This window comes from Typopeltis vanoorti, chromosome 7, assembly GCF_054136105.1.
Source record: "Typopeltis vanoorti isolate ZY-2024b chromosome 7, IOZ_Tvanoo_1.0, whole genome shotgun sequence".
Lineage (NCBI taxonomy): Eukaryota > Metazoa > Arthropoda > Arachnida > Uropygi > Thelyphonidae > Typopeltis > Typopeltis vanoorti.
The window spans coordinates 9,047,819-9,060,661 of NC_143555.1; the positions used below are offsets into that span (position 1 = coordinate 9,047,819).

The window sequence follows — 12,843 nt, forward strand, 5'->3', positions numbered from 1 at the left end:
TTCCTTCTGCAAACCGGGTCTTTTCTCACGAATTTTTTCGTCTAGTCTGGTTAACAGATAAGAATAATATTCCCCGGTTATTGTTTGACCCTTTTCAAGATAATTAATAAGCAAAATGCCTTTAGCATCCCAAAACATCAATGCCATGATCTTTTCTGCATGGAACCGACTTTGTCTTCTTTGGCGCTGAACAACTGGCTTCTGTCCACTGTTTTGACTGCCGCTTGGAATCTGGTGTGTAATGGTGAATCCAATTCTCATCCATAGTAATAAATCGACGCACAAAATCAGTTTTATTCTTGTTAAAACGTTCCAAGCACTGTTCAGAGATTTTCATGCGAGTGCGTTTTTGATCTGCTGTGAGCAAGCACGGCACCAATCTTGCACAAAGCTTTTTCATTTGCAATTCTTCGTGCAAAATATATCCTACACGTTCTTTTGAAATGCCTACAGTCTCAGCAATTTTATGCACTTACCCCCCCCCCCCCCCACCCCCCCCCCCCCCCACCCCCCCCCCCCCCCACCCCCCCCCCCCCCCACCCCCCCCCCCCCCCACCCCCCCCCCCCCCCACCCCCCCCCCCCCCCACCCCCCCCCCCCCCCACCCCCCCCCCCCCCCACCCCCCCCCCCCCCCACCCCCCCCCCCCCCCACCCCCCCCCCCCCCCACCCCCCCCCCCCCCCACCCCCCCCCCCCCCCACCCCCCCCCCCCCCCACCCCCCCCCCCCCCCACCCCCCCCCCCCCCCACCCCCCCCCCCCCCCACCCCCCCCCCCCCCCACCCCCCCCCCCCCCCACCCCCCCCCCCCCCCACCCCCCCCCCCCCCCACCCCCCCCCCCCCCCACCCCCCCCCCCCCCCACCCCCCCCCCCCCCCACCCCCCCCCCCCCCCACCCCCCCCCCCCCCCACCCCCCCCCCCCCCCACCCCCCCCCCCCCCCACCCCCCCCCCCCCCCACCCCCCCCCCCCCCCACCACATAATTCTACTCTATCCTACTATGCTCTACTCTTTCCCCTTCAATATACCATATTTCTGCTATGGGTTTAAATTTGGAAGAAGGCTAGTTCAGAAGCCTTAAAGGCAGCAGCCTTACCACTGGACTATCCATCGCCAGGCTAGTCACCTGACATGGAGAACATCATTCTACTTTTAAGCTGACAGAAAAAGGTAATCGGAATGAATCTATGGAAAAGGTAAAACGAAAATAGAAACAACAAAATATAATACATATAGCAAACTAGAATGTAAGAATGCATATAAAGAAATAGAATTAGACCAAATATTATATGAAAGAATTTTTAAAACAGCAGTAATCACTGAAACAAAAAAGAAATTAAAAGGAACCATGAGAACCAAAAATTTAATGTAATATATAGTGGATTTGACAGAGACCAAAGAGCACAAGCAGGAATTATGATCTGGATTTATAACTCCCTTTCAAAACAGTTAAAATATTATAAATTGTGGAATGAAAGAATAATAGAAGCTAGAATAAAAATAGATAGAGGTTACTTAACAATAATTGGTTTATATACCCCAGTAGGAAGAAGAGAACAGGATAATACTGAATTTTATAATCAGTTACAAAATATATATAATAAAATAAAAATGATTATTTTTATTTTTATTTTTCTGCCACCTCTCTTTTCCTTCCAGCATGACTGGAAGGAGAAGAGAGGTGGCAAACATGATGAGGAAGAGAAAGATGGACATTTTATGCATGCAGGAGATGAGGTGGAAGGGGGGGGGGGGGTGGTAAATGCGAAGGAACTAGGAGACGGGTATAAATTGTTCTACTCTGGAGCGAATAAAGAGGGAAGAAATGGTGTCCGAATTGTGGTGTGTGGCAGAATGAAGGCTGAAGTACTGGAAGTGGGTAGGAGGAACGACAGGATCATGCGAATGAAACTGGGTCTTGGAGAAGAGCAACTGGTTGTCTTATGTGTATACGCCCCACAAGTTGGCTGTACAGCAGAAGAGAAAGATGAATTCTGGAATGTGCTAGATGAAGAAATGATGGAACTGGAAGAAAACAAGATGGTGATTGTCGGAGGAGACTTGCAATTCCGAAACAATTTCTTCCCTCTTTATTCGCTCCAAAGTAGAACAATCTACAAGAATAAAGGGGATGCACAAGACTGTAAGAATTACAGAGGAATAAAGTTGATGTCCCACAGAATGAAAATTCTAGAGAGGGTTCTTGGTGGAAGACTGAGGAAGGAGGTGGAGATTGCAAAGGAGCAATTTGGCTTCATGCCTGGTCGATCGACGATAGATGCTATCTTTGGGTTACGAGAGAAGCAAAGGGAGCTACAGCTGGTATTTATTGATCTGAAGAAAGCATATGATAGAGTGCCAAGGCAAGAAGTCTGGAGGTATCTGAGGGAGAAGATGGTACCAGAGAAATACGTCAGGCTGGTGGAGATGTACAAAAATGTGAAGACAAGAGTTCAGACCTGCCTGGGAGAGACAGAAAGTTTTCCAGTGACAGTTGGCTTGCATCAAGGGTCAGCATTAAGTCCGTTCTTGTTGAATATTGTGATGGAGGTGGTGACAGAGGAGGTGATTGAAAACGTGCCTTGGACTATGTTGTATGCAAAATCAAGAGAAGAAGTGGCAGCTAAACTGGAAAGTTGGAGGAAAGTACTGGAAGAGAGAGGTATGAGACTGAGCAGAAGTAAGGCAAAGTATGTGTTGCAAAGTGGATGGGAGCCAGGAGACAGATCTGGAGCTGGAAGGAAATGTCATCAGAAAGGTCAGTGACTTTCTAATGTTCAACAATACTAATGTTCAACAATGAAAGAGGATGGTGAGGCTGAGAAGGAAGTGGGATGCAAGATACAAGCAGGATGGAGATGGCTGGAGTGCTATGCGATAAGAGGGTGCCGATCAATCTAAAAAGCAAAATTTCCAGGACAGTAGTGAGACCAGCTATAACGTATGCTATGGAAACTGTGGCCTTGAGGAAAAATAACATCAGCAGGATGGAGGTAGCAGAGATGAGAATGTTTAGGTGGATGTGACCAGAAAGGATCGTCTGAGAAATGACTATGTAAGGGGAACGGTGAAAATTACTAACTTAGGAGCAAAGATACAGAAGGTAAGGTTGAAATGGTTTGGTCATGTGATGAGGAGGGAGGAAGAGTATGTGGGAAGAAAAGTCATGCAGATGGATGTAAAGGGGGGAAGGAAGCATGGGGAGCTAAAGAAGAGATGGAGGGAGATGGTGGAGGAGGACTTGGGAATGAAGAACTTCGATGTGGCTACAGTCCAAGATAGGAGGTTGTGGAGGAGACTCACTACAAACAGCGACCCTACTTAAGTGAGAAAAGCTGCAGAACAAGAAGAAGACGATATGGAAAACATACTCTGAACATGAATGGTAAAAAATTAATTGACTTTGTAGTTTATAATAACCTAAAAATAATGAATTTTTTCTATAAACATAAATTGGGCAGCAAGAGGATGGAAATCAATATTAGATTATTTTATCTTAAATGAAAAGACATGAAAGTTCTTCTTAGATGTTAGAGTTTACAGAGGATATGAAATAAGTAGTGGCCACTTCCTCGTTAAAATAAAATTAAGATTACCACCTAAATGGCTACAAGTAACAAGAACAGAAAGAAAATTTAAAACATTTGTTTATAAAACTAGATTATTAAATGACATAAATATCATCAAATTCCTGATATATACCCTCAAGGGGTGTGCAGGATATGATAGTACTACAAGAAAAATTTATATCATTACTAACTTCTTATCTACAATTTTCCTCCAAATCAGTCTGTTACCTGTCAAGACTCCAATATTATCAGGTCTTATATTTCTGTCTTCTAAGGCACTTTTTACTGTATCAATGCACCTATATCTTGGTCTTCCTCTGGGTCTTTTTCCTGCCAACCTAGCAGAGAACACTTGTTTTGATAACCTTTCCTTTTTCATTCCACTTAAGTGACCATACCACCTGAGATCAGCTCTGCCAATGCATTCCTGGATGCTGACAATATCAAATTCTTTCATAATATCCACATTTTTATGATATCGCCATTGATGCCATCTGTTCATGCAGCTAATCTTTCAGGACTCTCATATCTGCGGTCTCTAGTCTTTGATCGCGTGTTTTACTTCTAACCCAGCTCTCAGATCCATAAGTTAAGATTGGTTTGAACACTGTCTTGTATACAGCTTTTGGCTAATTTTTCTCTTATTCCATATAAATTTATTTAGTTGACTTCCTACCATACCAACTTTGTTGATTCTGTTGTCTATTTCCATATTTAATTTACATCTTCACTAAAAATCATGCCTAAGTAGCTAAAATGTTTTACTTGTTATATAAGTTCTCCATTCACAATGCAGTCCATATTTTCAATGTTTCTGTCTATTTTCATTGTCTTTCTAATGCTGACCTTCACACCATATCTATTACAACATTTATTCAATTTAGTCAGGGAATCTTGCAGACTTGTAGAGGATTTATTTAGAAGCATAATATCATCCACACAAAACAAAGATTAACAACTCCAATTGGATATCAGGTTTAATATCACTTTCCTTCATAATGTGATCCATATAAATAATGAAAAAGAGAGGGGATAATGTACATCCTTGTCTGACACTAGATTTAACATTAAACCACCTGCTATACTTCAATTCTAACTGCTAACTTACAACTCAAATAAAGACTAAGTATTGCTTGATATAATGTCCCATTAACACCATATAACTGTAGCATTTTGAATAGCTTCTCTCTTGGGACCTTGTCATATGCCTTTTTGAGATCTACATACTTATATACAGATCTTTGTTATATTCCAATATTCTCTCAACTATCTGTCATAAAGTGAAAATCTGATCCTGAGCCTTTATTTGGTCTGAATCCAGCTTGTTCTTCACCAAACCTCTCTTCCATAATCCTTCTCGACCATTTATCAAGTATACAGTATACTTGCATATATCTTACCAGGAACACTCAGTAATGAAATGCCTCTGTAATTCTCAAATTCAGTTTTATTTCCCTTTTTATATGGGTACTATGAGAGCTCTACTCCAATCATCTGGAATTCGTCCCTCTGTCCAGGCCTTCTGAACTATGCAGTGCAGCCACTATAAGACTTTTATACCTCCATACTTGAGCATTTCTGGTTCATTATCATCTACTCCTGCAGCCTTTCCACATTTCGGGCTTTTGATGGATTTTTCTAATTCAAGTATGGATATGTATTCCTAACTGCATACCTGGTAAGTGTTTTTTACCACTGTGCTGTCATCACTGCTTGTTTCATTTAGCAATTTTTCGGAGTAATTACTCCATACTTCGAGGATATCTTTTTCTCCCGTTTTCATGTCACCTTTATCATCTGTAATTGCTTTTACTACACTCTTTCCTCCATTTCTGAGCTACTTCAACAACCTCCAGGATATCTTGCAACTTTCTTGATATTTATTTTCTATGTTCTTGCCAAAGTCCTCACATGACTTTTGTTTAGCCAGTTTTACACAGTGTGCCAGGAACTTTTGATATGCTTTCTTCTTTTCCTTCACTGCCTCTTTAACTTCCTGTGTCCACCATGGAGTTCTGATTTTCCTATCCTTGCAGACAACCTTGCCACATGCCTCTCTGGCTGAATCAATCAGTGTTTTCTTCAGGGCTTGCCACTGAATCTTCATAATGTGGTCCCTGTTCTCAAACTCTATCATTTTTTCTTGAATAATATTTGTGTATTTTAGTCTACAGTTCACATCTGAGAGCTGCTCAACTTTTATTTGCTTTAAAACTTTCTTACATGTTCTTCTTTTCAATATGAAATTCAATTTTATCCTGCTCAAGACTAAATGGTGATCACTTCCAATTTAAAATCCTCTGTACACTTTGGTGTCCTGCACCAGTGGGAAAACATCACTATCAACAATAACATAGTCAATGAGACTTTTCTTATTCTTTGCCTCTTCTCTCCATGTGAATTTGTGCACATTTTTATATTGGAACATTGTGTTAGTAATAACCAGTCCATGTCCTGAGCAGAAATCAAACAGGTATTTGCCATTATTATTAGATTTGCTCTTTCCTCCAAATTTTCCCAAAAAAGTGCTCCACTGCTACCTTAGTAGAACCTTCTGTGGGATCATAGGCACAAAGAAGTCTCATTGTCCAGTTCCCCATTCTCATATTTCCCCACATCATTCTTCTTGAGACTGCCTACCATTCAAGAATATTAGCCATGTATTTTGTGTAGAATACTATGGTGACTGCTTCTTTTCCTTGATTGTCATTGCCTGAATATAACATTTTCTATTTATTGCACAGAAAGATCTCACCAGTTTTTATCTTTTTTGTTTCAGTCATCCCTATTATGCCGATCTGGTACTTATCCAATTCCTCAGCCTAGTTCCATTTCTTTGCCATTCAGGCTTCTTATGTTAATAGTACTGATCTTGATCTCTGGTTATGTTGAGTTGGGGTAAGTTTTAGGATTTGTAATTTTAGGATTTAATGACACCAATATACAACGAACAAAGAATTAACCAAAATTTAGATAAAATTATATAAAATGAAGAAATAGAATGGCTTATTATAAAAACAATACTAAGCAAATGAAAGTTTAGGAAAGAAAAAAAATTCAATAAAAGGAAAACTCTGAAGATATGGGATGATATAATCAAAGAAATAATCAAAAAGAAAAAAGCATCCTATCATAAATGGTTAAGTAGTAAAAGATTAGAAGATGAAATAGAATAGAAAAGAATAACAGCCATAGCTAAAAGAGAAGTCAGAAAAAGACAGAGAATCATGGAATAAATTTGTTTCTAATTTAGAACATGATTTATATAAAATAAGACCCAATGTATATAAGATTTTGAAACACTTAAATACATATACTAAATACATAAAATTAAAAACCGAATTGAAATTAGAAGAATTACTAAATTTCTATACAGAATTGTAGTCATTTTTAAATAAAGACTATTCAACTGGTACCCCCCCCCCAAGAGAATGGAAAAAAGCAATTGTGATTCCTATCTTTTTATTATCAGAGATAACCCTAAAAAGATAGGAATCACAATTATATCAGAGATAACCCTAAAAACCATAGAGGTATACTAAATTCCTGTTACAAAATATATAGCAAAATTTTAAATAACAAAACTAATAAAATATTCTGAAAACTTTATTTTAGAAGTACAGAATGGATTTAGAAAAGGATGATCACTTATAAACCAAGCCTTATGCTTAAAATTAATCATAGCGAAAAGAAGAGAATACAATTCAGAAACCCATATTACATTTATTGACTTTGAAAAAGCATTTGACAAAGTTAAAAGAAGCATTTTATTTAACATATTAAATGAAAGACAAATTCCAAATAATATCCTAAAACTATTATAAGTATATATGAAAATAATCAAATACAAATAAGATTAAATCATGCGCTATCATATACGAGAGAGATAAACCAAGGAGTGTGACAGGGATGTCCCCATTTAAGTAAATATTAAAAAGCAATGCTTTTTAATATTTACCTAAATGAAATAATAATAAAATGGAATAAAAATTTTCCATCGAGGTATTAAACTTTCTCCTACTGTGAACTTAAACACTCTCCCTTTTGCCGATGACCAAATAATAATTATAAACTCTGAAGATAACTTACAGAAAGCAATTTTAAATCTAAACTGTATCTAGACTATATCTTCAGGCCATATAGTAAATTATTTAAGTAGCTTCTGTTTTCTTTTTTATTCTATTGCTTGGGTCGTAGTTAACCAGTTGATATGTATTGTTGTCCGAGACTAGCAGATTCGTGTTTTTCTAAATATATAGTTCAATTTAGAATAATGATGGCAATTTCTTTATCGGCTCTAGTTATTACGATGTCCAGATTTGATTTTAGTGATTTCACCACTGTTAAAACCAAGGAGTCTGATAGAGATGTCCCCCCTCTCAGCAACTCTTTTTAATATTTACCTAAATGAAATATTAATAAAATGGAATAAAATTTTCCATCGAGGTATTAAACTTTCTCCTATTGTGAACTTAAATACTCTCCTTTTTGCCGATGACCAAATAATAATTACAAATTCTGAAGATAACTTACAGAAAGCTACTTTAAATCTAAATGAGATAGCCAAAGATTATGGAATGATAATATCAACAAAAAAATCAAAAACTATGGCCTTTAAAGGATAAGATCCAGTAAAAACTAAAATAGTAATAGATAACAAGATTTTAGAACAAAAAATTCATTTGACTACCTAGGTTGTGTGACTACATATGAAAATGAAAAAGATATAAACCTAAAAATTGCAAAATATTTAAAAATAACAGGTGTGATCAACTCTATATTTCAACCAAACCTAGTTAAAAAACAAACCAGACTAAAAAACGTATACAATCCAAAACATGATGACCATGTTTTGGTGTGATGTAAACAACTGGTGCTTTTCCAGTCAATTCCATGTAAAGTGTTCAGGGTATGATCAGAAAGGCCAGCTTCACCATAGTTATATTTAATGTGTCGTTTATGTTCCTTTTGTCTGATAGGAATTGTGCATCCTGTTTCCCCTATATATGCTAGATTACAGGTGCAATAAATACAGTATACTCCAGGGCAGGCCAGCAGAGGGATTCAGTCTTTGGATGAGTTGACCAAGCTTTTTAATTTTGCAGGAGGATTAAAGATGGCTTTAAGGTTGTATTTCTGTAGTATTCTGTTTATTTTACCTGATGTCCTTTTAATAAAATATGTTTAGAAACTGTTAACATTTTAAATGTAAATTATAGGAAAACAATAACAAGCAACTCAACGAACTCGAATTAATAGCGGTCATCATCATTATGCCTATCAAGGATTTAGGCGTAGAGTAGCCTGCTCCAGTCTTAGAAGTCATCGTTAAATCTTTTAAGAGGACGTCCTGGTTTCCTTTTTCCTAATGATTTGTATTTTAAGGCTTGTTTTGGTAATCTTTCTGTTTTCATTCTTTGAACATGTTCCATCCATTTATATTTTTTAATTTTTTCTATTACTGATTCCTGGTTTAATTCTTTCATAATTTCTTCATTTCTTTTGCGATCAAATAGAGTATACTTTGCAGTTTTTCTCATAAACTTCATTTCAGCTGTTATTAATCTTCGTTTGTATTTTTGTTTTTTTGTCCAGATTTCACTTACATACATTAGGAGTCGTAGGGCTAATGTATTGTATACTTTTAGTCCGGTTTGTTTAAATATAGAGTTAATCACACCTGTTATTTTTAAATATTTTGCTATTTTTAGGTTTATATCTGTTTTATTTTCATATGTAATCATACAACCTAGGTAGTTAAATGAATTCACCTGTTCTAAAATCTTGTTATCTATTACTATTTTAGTTTTTACTGGATCTTATCCTTTAAAGGCCATAGTTTTTGATTTTTCTGTTGATATTATCATACCATAATCTTCTTCTATCTCATTTAGATTTAAAATAGCTTTCTGTAAGTTATCTTCAGAATTTGTATTTATTATTTGATCAACGGCAAAAAGGAGAGTGTTTAAGTTCACAGTAGGAGAAAGTTTAATACCTTGATGGAAAATTTTATTTCATTTAGGTAAATATTAAAAAGAGTTGCTGAGAGGGGCATCCCTATTGGATTCCTTGGTTTTAACAGCGGTGAAATCATTAAAATCAAATCTGGACATCGTAATAACTAGAGCTGATAAAAGCAGTGCCATAGTTATTCTAAATCGAACCACATATTTAGAAAAAATGAATCTGCTAGTTTCGGAAAATAATACATATCAACTTGTTAACTATGACCCAAGTAATAGAATAAAAAAGAAAACAGAGAAGCTATTTAAATCAGTTACTACATGACCCAAAGATATAAAAAAATTACTTCTCCTCTACAATCATTCTCCGAGAATTTACGGTGTACCAAAGATACACAAACAAAACACACCAGTCCAGCCAATAGTCGAAGGTATAAACAGCCCGAATTATCACTCGCCTAGCCAAGAAATTAGCGTCAACACTCAAGGAGTTGGTAGGTCTTTCCCCTTCTATATCAGAAACACACAACACTTTATAAACATAATCAAAGGCACTACATTAGAAAAAGATGATTTATTAGTCAGTTTTGATGTCTCTGCCCTTTTACGAATGTCCCAATTAATGACACAATCCTTCTTTTACAGGACAAATTCCCCCCAGATATCACAGTGCTCTTTGTGCATGTATTACGCTCTCGTTATTTTGTGTGGCAAAATGCTTTCTACCTACAAAAAGAAGGCACAGCCATGGGCTCGCCATTATCTCCCCACCCCCCATTGCTAACTTTTATCTAGAATATTTTGAGCAATGTGCTCTAGATTCCTCTCCTTTAAAATCCAAAGTCTGGCTTAGATACGTTGACGATGTTTTCGCTATATGGCCCAATGGCAGCCAGCCATTACACACTTTCTCAACCAAACAATACAAATGCATACAAATGCAAACAGAATGCACTTCCATTTCTAGATACACTTGTCACACGTCTTCCTTCTGACAGTCTTTTCCTTCACTGTTTACCAGAAACCAACACGTACTGACCAATATATATACACAAACTTCTACCACCACCCAACACAAAAACTAGGTGTCATTAATACTCTAAAAAACAGGGCTTTGAAGATTTGCAAGTGCTTAAAGACGAATTTAAAGTTATCAGCAATACTTTCCTAAAAAATGGTTACAGCCAAAACACTATCAACAAAATTCTCTACAAGACCTCACTAAAATACAGAGATAAACTAGACTACAATAAAACCATTCCATACATTAAAGGGACATCAGATAAAATGAACAGAATACTACAGAAATACAACCTTAAAGCCACCTTTAAATCTCCTGCAAAATTAAAAAGCTTACTCAACAAATGCAAAGACCCACTCCCTCCACTAGCCCACCCTGGAGTATACTGTATTTATTGTACCTGTAATCTACCATATATAGGGGAAACAGGACGCACAATTCCTATCAGACAAAAGGAACATAAACAACACATTAAATATAATAACTATGGTGAAGCTGGCCTTTATAATCATGCCCTGAACACTTTACATAGAATTGACTGGAAAAGCACCAGTTGTTTACACCACATGAAAACATGATATGAATGTAAATTCAAGGAAGCCCATGAGATTCTTATCAACCACCCTAATCTTAACTATAATAATGATCTAAAAATCCCAAGCATATGGAAGGCACATATTCTACCCACAGAACTTATCTCCCTAAGAGTTAACAATAAACAGACTGTAGATAATCCAGAATCTTAAATCTAATATAACAATAATCATGTTAAATTAGGACATCACTGTTACTGTAAGAAAACTATCTATATGAAAGAATGATTCTCTGATGTTATCTTAAATGGAATATAGCTTTGATGTAGTTTCTAATTAATTAATTTTTATTAGTGTTTTTTTTTATATATATATATATTATATTTTCACTAGAGGTCATGCCAGTAGAATAACTGTTGATCAAATCATTGTCTCTTTAGCATACTGTGTGAAATGTAACTCAGCTTGTCTTTGTGTATATACTCCAGATGATGACCTTAATATTCAGGTCAGGAAATTAAAATAGTTATTTATAACACGGATGTCAAGTCCATAATTTCTAAAATGTATGTGTTGGGCTGGTAGTCTGCTGGAGTAAATCATTTATGTACAGAAAGAATAGGGTGGGTGAGAGACCAGAGCCTTGTGGGACCCTGCATTGGTTGTATGCTTAGAAGATATTATGCAAAATAAGCATCCAGTCAGAAAGCTGGCATTCCAACTGCAGGAGTCAGCAAGCAGACCATATGAAATAGTTTACTTTAAAGTCCTTCATGTCAGTCCCAGTCAAAAGCCAGTTAACTGATAGTGACGGAAACCACACTGGTAATTACTTATTAGCTGAGAGTCTTCAAGACTCTTCCTTTTAACCTGCATTTTGGTAGGATCATAATCGTCACACCAAAAGAAGTGCTAATGCTAGACCTGCACTTAGCTATGGAAATAGCCAACATCAGACAACAACAACATTGACAATATTCATTCCCAGTCTGCGTCTCCGAAAAGCAATCAATCTTCCAGTCAACTTGCTGCCCTCAGAAAGTTAAGAAAAGATAAAAGTATTTTCATCACCAGAGCAGATAAAGGTAATGCCAGAGTCATCTTTAATGCCACTGAATATAATCAGAAAATGAATATTATTCTCTGAGATCACTCTACCTACATCCACTAGATAATGATCCCACCAAAATGTAAGTTTAAAAAAATTAAAACGCCTAATTAAAAAGGTATCTTCCTGGCCACCTGATATCACAAAAACACTCAAATTGTTCTTCTTGTACCCCCCCCCCACAAATGGATATATGGTATACATAAAATCCACAAACCCAATTTTCCCCAAAGACTCACAGTAGATGCCACCGACGCTCCATGCTACAAATTTTCAAAAGAGCTAGCAAATTATCTTACCCCCCCACACTGGTCTTCATAACATATATATAAATAAAAACTATATATAAAATTTATATTTATATATACATATTATATATAAAAACTCTACCCATTTCAAAACCTCAACTGAAAATCTAACTTTACATAGTACAGATATATTGGCAAGCTTTGAGATCGCCTCACTCTTTATCAACATTCCCTTAAATGTCAACACTCTTAAAAAACAATTTTTCCCAGAAAATTATCAAATTTTTCTAGGAGAAACGAAATTTACAAACAGATAGAGGGAAATACTATGGGTTCCCCTCTCTTCTCACCCCACTTGGCAATTTTTACACGCAAAATTTTGAAAAACAAGTCATAGATTCA

At 36.8% G+C, this 12,843-nt stretch overlaps 1 protein-coding gene across 1 annotated transcript in view; it reads right to left on the reverse strand.

Annotated features, from left to right (window-relative positions):
* LOC150104475 (LIM domain kinase 1-like) overlaps positions 1 to 12,843 on the reverse strand; it is a 390,472-nt gene that overhangs the window by 334,914 nt on the left and 42,715 nt on the right. The gene's annotated exons all lie outside the window — the stretch shown is intronic.